Source organism: Oncorhynchus nerka, linkage group LG7 (assembly GCF_034236695.1).
Source record: "Oncorhynchus nerka isolate Pitt River linkage group LG7, Oner_Uvic_2.0, whole genome shotgun sequence".
In the NCBI taxonomy this organism is placed as follows: domain Eukaryota; kingdom Metazoa; phylum Chordata; class Actinopteri; order Salmoniformes; family Salmonidae; genus Oncorhynchus; species Oncorhynchus nerka.
This window is the reverse complement of record NC_088402.1, coordinates 26,658,153-26,669,594: the sequence shown is the minus strand read 5'-3', so window position 1 is coordinate 26,669,594 and position 11,442 is coordinate 26,658,153. Positions and strand designations below refer to the sequence as shown.

The window sequence follows — 11,442 nt, the reverse complement described above, 5'->3', positions numbered from 1 at the left end:
AGCTCTGACTTTCCCACCAGAAGATTACTGACTTCATGATTTGACCTCATATTTTTGAGTTCCCAGTTGTTTTGAATGTGGCATTCCTCAGGCCTTTTGTTGGAGTGGTAAAAATGACTATTTTTCATTATTTCTTGACAAGTTTACTGACAGGGACATAGTAAAACATAAAATCATACAGTAAAAAAATAACAACATGCTGAAGTTAATGTGTGTGCTGCCAGGAGCCAATTGTGAACTACTTTAATGGGGAATTTATTAATATTCCACTTTACTAGAATTTCAAAGTTGGTTTTCAGAAATAGTGCACATTATCCCCATCTCATCATTCAGAGAATAACATTCAAAAGTACGCTCAGTGAGTGGCCAGTTTATTAGGTACACCACCAATTACTCATGTGGCCATGGCTTGCTATATAATGCAGGCACACAGGCATTGGGTTAGTGTTCAGTTGAATGTTAAAATGGGCAAAATGTGTGACCTAAGCGACTTTGAGAGTGATATGATCATCAGTGCCAGGTGCGCCGGTTCCAGAATTTTAGAAATGGTCGGCCTCCTGGACTTTTCACGCAAGACTGTGTCTAGGGCTGAAAAGGAGTGCCTCCAGAGAAGGGTGTGACAAAAAAAACATCCAGTCAGAGGCAGTCCTGTGGGCAAAAACAGCTCGTTGATGAGAGGTCGAAGGTGAATGGCAAGAATCATGCAAGATAACAAGCGGCCCCGAACAGGCAAATAAAAGTACAGTACAACAGTTGTTTGCAGAATGGCATCTCGTAACACACATCTCGTCGGTCCGTGTCACGGATGGACTATTGCAGCAGATGGCCTCACCGGGTTTCACTCCTATCAGCAAAAAAATTGAGTAACTTTTCCATGCTCCAGAGAATTCAGGCTCTTCTGGAGGAAAAAGGGTGTCCAATACGGTACTAAATGGGTGTACCTAAAAAGCTGTTTAACTGAACAGCCACACCATCTCTCAATAGGTACTAACCTACCATATCTGTCAGTATGTCTATCTTCTGTGTCATTTATTACATACTATTGTTGAGTTAGTACATAGAGTTAGGGTTACTGTATATGTGGTAATTGTAGAATATATTGTAGAATATTTCTACTTCCCAGCTGTGCATTCCCTGCGGTTTGTTAGTACTCTGGAACATCAGGAATACCAGACTTGCCAGAGTTCGTGACTTTGGTTCTGGTGAATGGAAATCCCTTCTCCTACTATGACAGTAACATCAGCAGAATGACTCATAAACAGGAGTGGATAGCCAAGTCCGAGGGGCCTGACTACTGGGAGAGAAACACTCAGCTGTACATTGGTAATGAGCTGCTCCCCAAAACCAACCTGGTTGTTTCCCAGCAGCGCTTCAATCAGACTGCAGGTGAGTGATGATAAACCACCCTTATTAACATCGGTATTAAATATCAACTTAACTAAGCATGTGTGTGTGTATTACCCTCCTCTGTAACCAACAGCAGAGCCGCCTCCCTGTGTGAGTCTCTGATAAGAGAGAATGCAACGAACAGAGAAAGCAGTGCACTGTGTGTAACGGCGTTCTTCGTTTGTGGAAAGAGAGTCGGACCGAAATGCAGCGTGTTGGTTACTCATGTGACTTTAATGAAAGAAACGTGGTACATGAAATAACTCATACTATGAAAACAACAAACAGAACGTGAAACCTAAATACAGCCTATCTGGTGAACTACACAGAGACAGGAACAAACACCCACGAAATACCAAGCGAAACTCAGGCTGCCTAAATACGGTTCCCAATCAGAGACAACGAAAGCACCTGACTCTAATTGAGAATCGCCTCAGGCAGCCAAGCCTATACCACACCCCTAATCAGCCGCAATCCCAAATAATACAAACCCCAATACGAAACATAACATATAAACCCATGTCACACCCTGGCCTACCCTAACATATGACAAAAACACAAAATACAATGACCAAGGCATGACAGAACCCCCCCCCCCTAAGGTGCGGACTCCCGGACGCACCTCAAGAGCATAGGGAGGGTCCGGGTGGGTGTCTGTCCATGGTGGCGGCTCCGGCTCGGGACGTGGACCCCACTCCATTAATGTCCTTGTTCCTCCCCTTCGCGTCCTGGGATAATCCACCCTCTCCGCCGACCATGGCCTAATAGTCCTCACCCAGATCCCCACATAACTGAGGAGCAGCTCGTGACTGAGGGGCATCTCGGGACAGAGGGTCATCTCGGGACAGAGGGGCAGCTCGGGACAGAGGGGCAGCTCGGGACAGAGGGGCAGCTCGGGACAGAGGGGCAGCTCGGAACTGAGGGGAAGCCCGGGACCGAGGGGATGCCCGGGACTGAGAGGAATCCCAGTACTGAGAGGAAGCTCAGTACTGAGAGGAAGCTCAGTACTGAGAGGAAGCTCAGTACTGAGATGAAGCTCAGACAGGTAGTAGGCTCCGGTAAATCCTGGTTGTCTGGCAGATCTGGAAGAGACTGGTTGTCTGGCAGATCTGGAAGAGACTGGTTGTCTGGCAGATCTGGAAGAGACTGGTTGTCTGGCAGATCTGGAAGAGACTGGTTGTCTGGCAGATCTGGAAGAGACTGGTTGTCTGGCAGATCTGGAAGATCATGGCTGACTGGCACTTCTGGCGGATCCTGGCAGACTGGAGGCGCTGGGCAGACTGGCGACGCTGGGCAGACTGGCGACGCTGGGCAGACTGGCGGCTCTGGGCAGACTGGCGGCGCTGGGCAGACTGGCGGCGCTGGGCAGACTGGGAGCACTGGCGGCGCTGGGCAGACTGGGAGCACTGGCGGCGCTGGGCAGACTGGGAGCACTGGCGGCGCTGGGCAGACTGGGAGCACTGGCGGCGCTGGGCAGACTGGGAGCACTGGCGGCGCTGGGCAGACGGGGAGCACTGGCGGCGCTGGGCAGACTGGCGGTGCTGGGCAGACTGGCGACGCTGGGCAGACTGGCGGCTCTGGGCAGACTGGGAGCACTGGCGGCACTGGGCAGACTGGGAGCACTGGCGGCGCTGGGCAGACGGGCAGCACTGGCGGCGCTGGGCAGACTGGCGGTGCTGGGCAGACTGGCGACGCTGGGCAGACTGGCGGCTCTGGGCAGACTGGGAGCACTGGCGGCACTGGGCAGACTGGTGGCACTGGGCAGACTGGCGACGCTGGGCAGACTGGCGGCGCTGGGCAGACTGGCGGCGCTGGGCAGACTGGGAGCACTGGCGGCGCTGGGCAGTCTGGGAGCACTGGCGGTGCTGGGCAGACGGGAGACTCCGGCAGCGCAGGAGAGGAGAAAGGCTCTGGCTGCGCAAAACTGGCGGGAGACTCCGACAGCGCAGGAGAGGAGACAGGCTCTGGCTGCGCTATACAGGCGGGAGACTCCGACAGCGTAGAAGGGAAGGAAGGCTCTGGCTGTGTAGAACAGGCTAGGCGCACTGAAGGCCTGGTGCGTGGTGCTGGAACTGGAGCTACAGGATCGAGGACACGCACAGGAAGCCTGGTGCGGGGAGCTGCTACCGGAGGACTGGTGTGTGGAGGTGGCTCTGGATAGACCGGACCGTGCAGGCGCACTGGAGCTCTTGAGCACCGAGCCTGCCCAAGCTTACCTGGCTCGATGCCCACTCTAGCCCGGCCAATAGGAAGGGCTGGTATGTGCTGCACCTGGCTCTGCACCCGCACTGGAAACACCGTGCGCTCCATAGCATAACACGGTGCCTGCCCGGTCTCTCTAGCCCAACGGTGAGCACAGGGAGTTTCTACCTGGCATAAACATACTCCCTTCTAGCCCCCCCCAATAATTTTTTTGGGCTGCTTTTCCGGCTTCCAACCGCGTTGCCGTGCTGCCTCCTCATACCTGCGCCTCTCCGCTTTAGCCGCTTCTATTTCTTCCTTGGGACGGCGATATTCTCCAGGCTGAGCCCAGGGTCCTTTACCGTCTAATTCCTCCTCCCATGTCCAAATCTCCAAGTGGTGCAGCCTCTCCCACTGCAACTGCTCTTCACGATTAACAGGGAGAGTAGGCTCAGGTCTGACTCCTGACTCAGCTACTCTCTCTCTGCGCTCTCCCCCGTTACTTTCGGTTTTCGCTCTGCGTCACCGTGTTTTCCTCTTTGACTCCATTAGCCTGTAGCCCTCTTCGCACTGCTGAAGCGAATCCCAGGCGGGCTCCTGCACTCTCTCCAGGTCGGCCGCCCACCTGTCGATTTCTTCCCACGTCGTATACTCCATGCCTCTACCGTCCATAACGTCCTCCTTTCGCTCCTGAAGCTGTCTACGTCGTTGCCAGTTTACACGCTGCTCGGTCCGTGAGTGGTGGGTGATTCTGTAACGGCGTTCTTCGTTTGTGGAAAGAGAGTCGGACCGAAATGCAGCGTGTTGGTTACTCATGTGACTTTAATGAAAGAAATGTGGTACATGAAATAACTCATACTATGAAAACAACAAACAGAACTTGAAACCTAAATACAGCCAATTTTTTTTTATTTTTTTAATAAAAATAATTTATTATCTTCAATACCATTCATTCTTTACAACTCATAATTTACATACATACACAAATAATGGTATTTTAAATAAACTAATTAAACTAAAACATAAACCACAAACAAAACCTCAGGGGAGCATCTTCCCTCCCCGTTACCCTACAAAATACCTCTCCCTATCTCCCCGGCCCTAATCTATCCTCTTACAAATCTAAATGACACCCAGCCCTAAACCCCCCTTCCACCTCTCCCCGAGCAGCATGCTGCCCCCACTTCCTCTCCTCCCTCTTCATCCTCCCCTCAAATCTCCTTCCACCCTCCTCACTATCCCTTCCACCCCCAATCTTTCCCTGTCTTCACCATGTTCTGCCTTGCTTCCCACAGCCCCGTTTAAAGAGACTCATGAGAAGCCAGAGCAGAAACCTGTCCCTATCCGTCCCTCTCGCTCTCCCTACACCCCTCTCTAACCTGGCCCACGTCAATACAAAATCCCCCTTTACCAAACCTAACAACACCCGTGCCCTAGCCCATACTACTCCGGCAAAGGCACAGTCCCAAAAGACATGGCGCACAGTCTCCTCCCTGCCACAAGAGGATCTTAGACAGGTGGGGATTGCACCAAATTATACCGGTACAAGATGGAACGTACCGGCAAACACTTATGAAGGCTCAACCAATTCAGGTCCTTGAGCCTGTTATCCAGACCCCGCGCCTGCACTCCCTCCCAGACCACTTCCGAGATGCCCACTACAGGCGCCGGACTCCCTGCCTTTCTGACCTCCTCGTACAGGTGCCTGTGATCTAAACCTACTCGGGCAGCTTCAACCTCAGGGTGCGCACGCAGCCACTTGGCCGCATGACCAAAGTGCCACGGCAGCTGTTCCGCCCGAGGACCCGTGTTAGACCACACCATTATGCTTCTCGCCTGATACGAGAAAAACACCCGCAGGAGGTAACCGGACGGGTGTATCACTGGCTGAGCAAGCTCCGTTAACAAGAAGGAAACAAAAATTGAGTCCAGCTTGAGGGGGAAATGTGGTACCCCCCTACCTCCCTCCCCGATGGGACAGATAATGCGTGCCCTGGCGACCCACTCGCACCTGCCACTCCACATAAACTGAAACACAAGCCTCACTAGAGGCCTCCTCAGACAAGCCGGCAATGGGTAGATGTGTGCCAAATACAAAAGAGACGTCAACACATCCACCTTTAGGACCAGGACTTTGCCCGTAAAAGACAAATACCTAGCTTTCCACATTGCTAGCTTCCTCTGTACCACTGCGATACGCATGTTCCAGTTTAGCGTCGCTGAGCCGGAGGACCAAAATGGACCCCGAGAATCCTCAGGGCCCCCTCACAGAGAGATAACCCCCCAGGCACATCCGTTCTACCGCGCCATCTTCCGAAAAACTTGACTGAAGACTTTGCATGGTTCAGAACTGCTCCCGACGCTCGGGTGAAATCCCCAAAGATGGCAAGGGACCTTGTCAGGCACGAGTCCTTGCACAACAGCAAGGAAGTGTCGTCGGAGTACTGCGTCATCTTAACACGCAGCCCACCACTTCCAGGGATCAGCAAACCTTCCACCCCTGTGTCTGCCCTAATGGCAGCCCCCAGAGGCTCCATGTACAGAACGAAGAGGAGAGCCGAGAGTGGGCACCCCTGTCTGACCCCAGACGAGAGGTCAAAAACATCACCCAAGTGACTATTTAAACTAACTCGGCACCCCGCTCCGGCATATAATGTACGAATCCATCCTATAAACTTCTCCCCAAATCCTAATCGACCTAACACTCTGAATAAAAAGGATCTATTCACGCGATCGAAGGCTTTCGCCTGATCTAGCGCTGCTACCATTAAAGGCAGACCTCTATCTTCAACCCAAGCGATGGAGTCCCTGATTAACTGTAGGTTCCATCTAATAGAGCGGCCCTCTACCCCGCACGTCTGATCCTCATGAACGACGTAGGGAAGGGCTGTGCGCAACCGGTCTGCTAAAACCTTTGCAAGTAGCTTGTAATCTACACACAGCATGGTCAACGGCCGCCAGTTGCCAAGGTCTGTTACTTCCCCCTTCTTATATAAAAGTGACAGCACACCAACAGCCATTGATCCCCCCGGGACCCCCGTCTCAAGGATGGCCTTCAAGACTTCGAGGACCACTGGTCCAAGTATACCCCAAAACTTGAGATAAAACTCAGCCGGCAGCCCATCTATCCCAGGCACCTTCCCTTTTCCCGTCCTCCTAAGAGCGCTCTCAACCTCTTCTAGTGAGATCTGGGCCTCCATCACTTCTCTAATGTCCTCCGGCAACCGCCTGGACAAGTGTTCTAAAAACACATTTCCCTGCTCTACATCTATTTCCCTTTCCTTAAATAAACCTTGGAAATGATCAGTTGTCACCCTGACCATATCCTCTGGTTCTCTAACTATACTACCATTTTCTTCCCTAACACCATGCATTACCTTCCTACTCTGTCTTGCCCTAACCAACTTAAAGAACATAGCAGAACAAGTCTCATTATGTTCTAGAAAGCCATTATGCGCTCGCTCAAGGAAAGCTCGAGCCTTCCGCTCCTGCAACTCCCTGATCTCTCCCAGTCAAACGACCCGCCGAGGTTGCCTGCCTCGTATTCGAGTTCAATTAACCTCTGGATACGATCCACCTCCCTCCTCTCCTCCCTTTTTTTCCTCTTGCAATACCCTATTATAAAAGCCCTAATCCTCACCTTAACTAATTCCCACCACTCTAACACTCCCTCGCACATGGACCGGAGGCCCTCAAGCCTCCAAAAGAAACCATAAAACCCGTCAACAAAAGCCTGCTCCTCCAGCACATCCCGATCTAGCTTCCAGTACCCTCTACCAAAGAGGCAGACTGGCGACCCCACCTGCAGGAGCACCCCGTCGTGATCCGAAAAGAAAACAGGCAACAGCCGCCCAGACAACTTACCCAAAGACCTGGGTACAAAAATATAGTCGAGCCTCCGCTCAACCTCCCTGGAGTTACGTCCATTTTCGGAGTAGTGTGCAGACCACCATCTACCAGACCATGGCAAGCCATTAGCCTGGCAATGGTGCCCGCACTGCTATCCCCCCCTCTTCCTAAATCTGTATTAAAATCCCCCACTATCACTAATTTCCTATTTGTGACACACAGGGGCGTCAGACAGTCCACCATCTCCCTCCTGTCTGCCACCACCTGTGGCCCATACACCACCACTAATCTAAATTTACAATCCCTTATCGTGACATCCACCCCCATAACCCTCCCCTGCATTACCACAAAAGAATCCTCCACTTTTACCTCCCTGTGCCCACACAAAATCCCTACCCCCGATGAGTGCACCCCCCCCAACACCCCAAACCGACTCCCCCTTGTCCCACTCCCTCTTAAACCTAATAACATCCCTCCATCCCTCAGGTGAACCTCCTGTAAAAAACAAAAATCAAACCCCACACCCTCCAAATAACTAAAAACCGCCCTCCTCTTAACAAAATCCCTTAAACCCCTTACATTTAAACTAACAAAAGTAAAATTAGACTCCATGAAAAATAAATACATGTAATACACTCAAATTCTAAACCCAGACAGAAAAAACATAAAACAGGAGACTCACCCGATGCTCCCCTGCTCCATATCTACCGGTGAGAACACCATCCGTAATCCCGACATCCCCCCCTCTTCCTCCATCACACCATCCCAGGATGCAGGAATAGTGTTTGGCTCCGGGGTGCCCTGCACCCTGGGTCTACCCCCACAATCCTCCCCTTCCCCAGTGTTGCAGCTGGTTTGGAAAAAAATTGGGGAGGCTGAGTCCCCAAACAAAAAACTCCCCACCTCCTCTTGTACCCAGTCCTGAGTCTTGTTATGTGTCCCCACCCAACAGAAGTTGAGGGCCTGGGGAAACCAGCAGCAACCCAGAGGTTTCTCCCGCCCCCATCACTCTCTTGGCCATCCCTTCCCCCTCACTGTCGGCCAATCGCCCCCTCCTCTTCATACTCTTCTTTGGTGATGGCGGCAGTGAAGAGATACCACCCTCCCCCGCCAGCTCCTCCACCATACCCCTCATCTCTTCCACCATGGCACTTTCCCCCAGTCCACTTTCTCTTCCACCGTCTCCTTCTCCACCACTCCTCCCTCGCTTTCTTCTCTCTCATGCTCCTCCACTCGGTTGCCTTCTTCCACCGCTTTTTCTGGTTCTCCTACTCCCGTGCCTTCCGTTTCCTTCTCTCTTCCATCCGCCGCTTCTGGCTCCTCCTCCTTCCTTGTGGCCTTCCCCTCTGGACCTGAACTCTGGTCATGAGGCGTGCTTCCTTCCCCTCCTCTTCTTCCCCCATCCCCCGCTCCTGCTCCCCCCAGCCGCAGACGCATATGACCTCTGACGGGCCGGGCACCCCTCCACAGGTGTGCTGACGAGCCACACCCATGGCACGTCTTAGGCTTGTCACAATCCTCGCCTCGTGATCCTCAGATGCCCAAAATCTGCATTTTCTTGCACTGCATGAGGCGAATATGTGACCATAGGCCATACAGCGTCTGCAAAATGGGGGCTGACGTGCATAATACAACGTCCCCCTGTCAGCCCCTAGGAGAACATAGCAGGAGGATGGAGGTAGCCACCATGTCCCCTTGGGTCCTCTCTGAGGAGGGCCTGGAAGCCTCTCCTCCCATTCCAAAACCCAAGGGAGTCTTTGAGGTGCCTTGCTGAGGAGACGTTATCCATGTATCTCCCCAGAAAAGCCCTCACCTCTTCGTCCTTAACGTAAGGGTTGTAAATGTTTACAGTTACAACCCTAAAGTTATTCTTCGCCAGGCTTGTTATTTCGTAGTGGCACATCGGCCTCTCACCTCCCACTGCTCTTGCCCTTCTCAGGATATCATCGTGTTTTTCCTCTGTATATAGTGCAACGTCGTATGCTCCCTCCAACGAGTTGCCTTGGAAACAAAACACGTCCTTCACCGTCAGCTTTAGAATCCCCATCAATATTATCCTTCCAAAGGATTCCCGTCCTAAAGGCTCAAACTCCTTTTCCTTCCAAGCAAACCGAATCGTGTTGGCCAGCCCAATCCCAGGGACCGACCGTGTTAATGTATTTAGCACCATCTCCGCAAGGAGAATGGCGCTCGTTCTCTTCTCTTCCAAAACAATTGAAAAGAAAAAACCAAGTGACTGAGCCTATCTGGTGAACTACACAGAGACAGGAACAAACACCCACGAAATACCAAGCGAAACTCAGGCTGCCTAAATACGGTTCCCAATCAGAGACAACGAAAGCACCTGACTCTAATTGAGAATCGCCTCAGGCAGCCAAGCCTATACCACACCCCTAATCAGCCGCAATCCCAAATAATACAAACCCCAATACGAAACATAACATATAAACCCATGTCACACCCTGGCCTACCCTAACATATGACAAAAACACAAAATACAATGACCAAGGCGTGACACTGTGATGATATCTCGACAACTCTTACTCTGAACCTCACTCGGTCTCTCTCGTTGCCTCTCTCTCTCTGGTGTGCACATATCCCAGGTAATGTATGGTTGTGAGTGGGATGAAGAGACTGGTATCACTGATGTGTTGTTCCAGTATGGTCATGATAGAGAGGATTTCATCTCATTTGACCTAAAGAGAATGACATGGGTCACTCCAAAGCCACAGGCTGTCATCACCAAACACAAGTATGACAGTAACATAGCTGTCAATGAGGGGTATAAGCATTACCTCACCCATAGGTGTATAACATGTCTCAAGAAGTATCTGCAGAATGGGAAGAGTACTCCGCAGAGGATAGGTACAGAAACACTGGGACAATTTCTTCTACATACACAATTCTTATTTAATACTGTTGAGTTTTTAAATGTGTGCATTGAATTGTACATAAGTCACAATACTGTTAACACTGTGTATTGTTAATAACAACTTCCTTATTCTGCTCTACATCTTTTCCCTGTCATTCTTTCTCTCCCATCTCTGTCTCTTTACCCCACCCTTCTCTCTCTTCCATCCTTTCTTTCCACACCCATTTCTCTCCCCCAGTGTCTATCCTCCAGAAGACCCCCTCCTCTCCAGTTGTGACATGTCATGCTACAGGTTTCTACCCCAGAGGAGTGATGGTGATGCGGATGAGAGGAGAACTGGATATCCATGAGGATGTGAAGTATGGAGAGACCCTCCCCAACCACGACGGGATCTTCCAGATGAGGTCTCGTCTGACGGTGGACCCTAAGGAGTGGGACAACAACAACACCTAAAGCTGTGTGGTCCAACAAGAACCCTGTATCACACCCTGATCTGTTCCACCAGTCTTTGTGCTCATCTCCACCCCAATCCAGGTGTTGACCCTCTTCCCCATTACCCCCAGTGTATTTATACTTGTGTTCTCTGTTTATCTGTTGCCAATTCGTCTTGTTAAGCTTACCAGCGTATTTTCTGAGTTCCTGTTTTCTACTAGACTCTGATTTGACCTCTTGCCTGCCCTGACACTGAGCCCGCCTGCCTGAACATTCAGCCTGCCCTGACCTCGAGCCTGCCTGCCGCCCTGTACCGTTTGGACTCTGACCTGGTTTATGAACTTTTGCCTGTCCTCGACTTGCCTCTAGCCTGCCCCTTGGTTGTTCAATAAATATCAGAGATTCGAACCATCTGCCTCCTATGTCTGCATCTGGGTCGCCCTGTGTCATTATACCCTGAGGATGAAGTCACCATCTGGGTCTTGCCCTGTGTCGTTATACCCTGAGGATGAAGTCACCATCTGGGTCTTGCCCTGTGTCGTTATACCCTGAGGATGAAGTCACCATCTGGGTCTTGCCCTGTGTCATTATACCCTGAGGATGAAGTCACCATCTGGGTCTTGCCCTGTGTCGTTATACCCTGAGGATGAAGTCACCATCTGGGTCTTGCCCTGTGTCGTTATACCCTGAGGATGAAGTCACCATCTGGGTCTTGCCCTGTG

General features: G+C 51.4%; 1 pseudogene; it reads left to right on the top strand.

Moving 5' to 3' along the window:
* Positions 1-473: 473 nt before the first annotated feature.
* On the top strand, positions 474-10,741 carry LOC115131751 (major histocompatibility complex class I-related gene protein-like; annotated as a pseudogene).
* Positions 10,742-11,442: the final 701 nt, after the last annotated feature.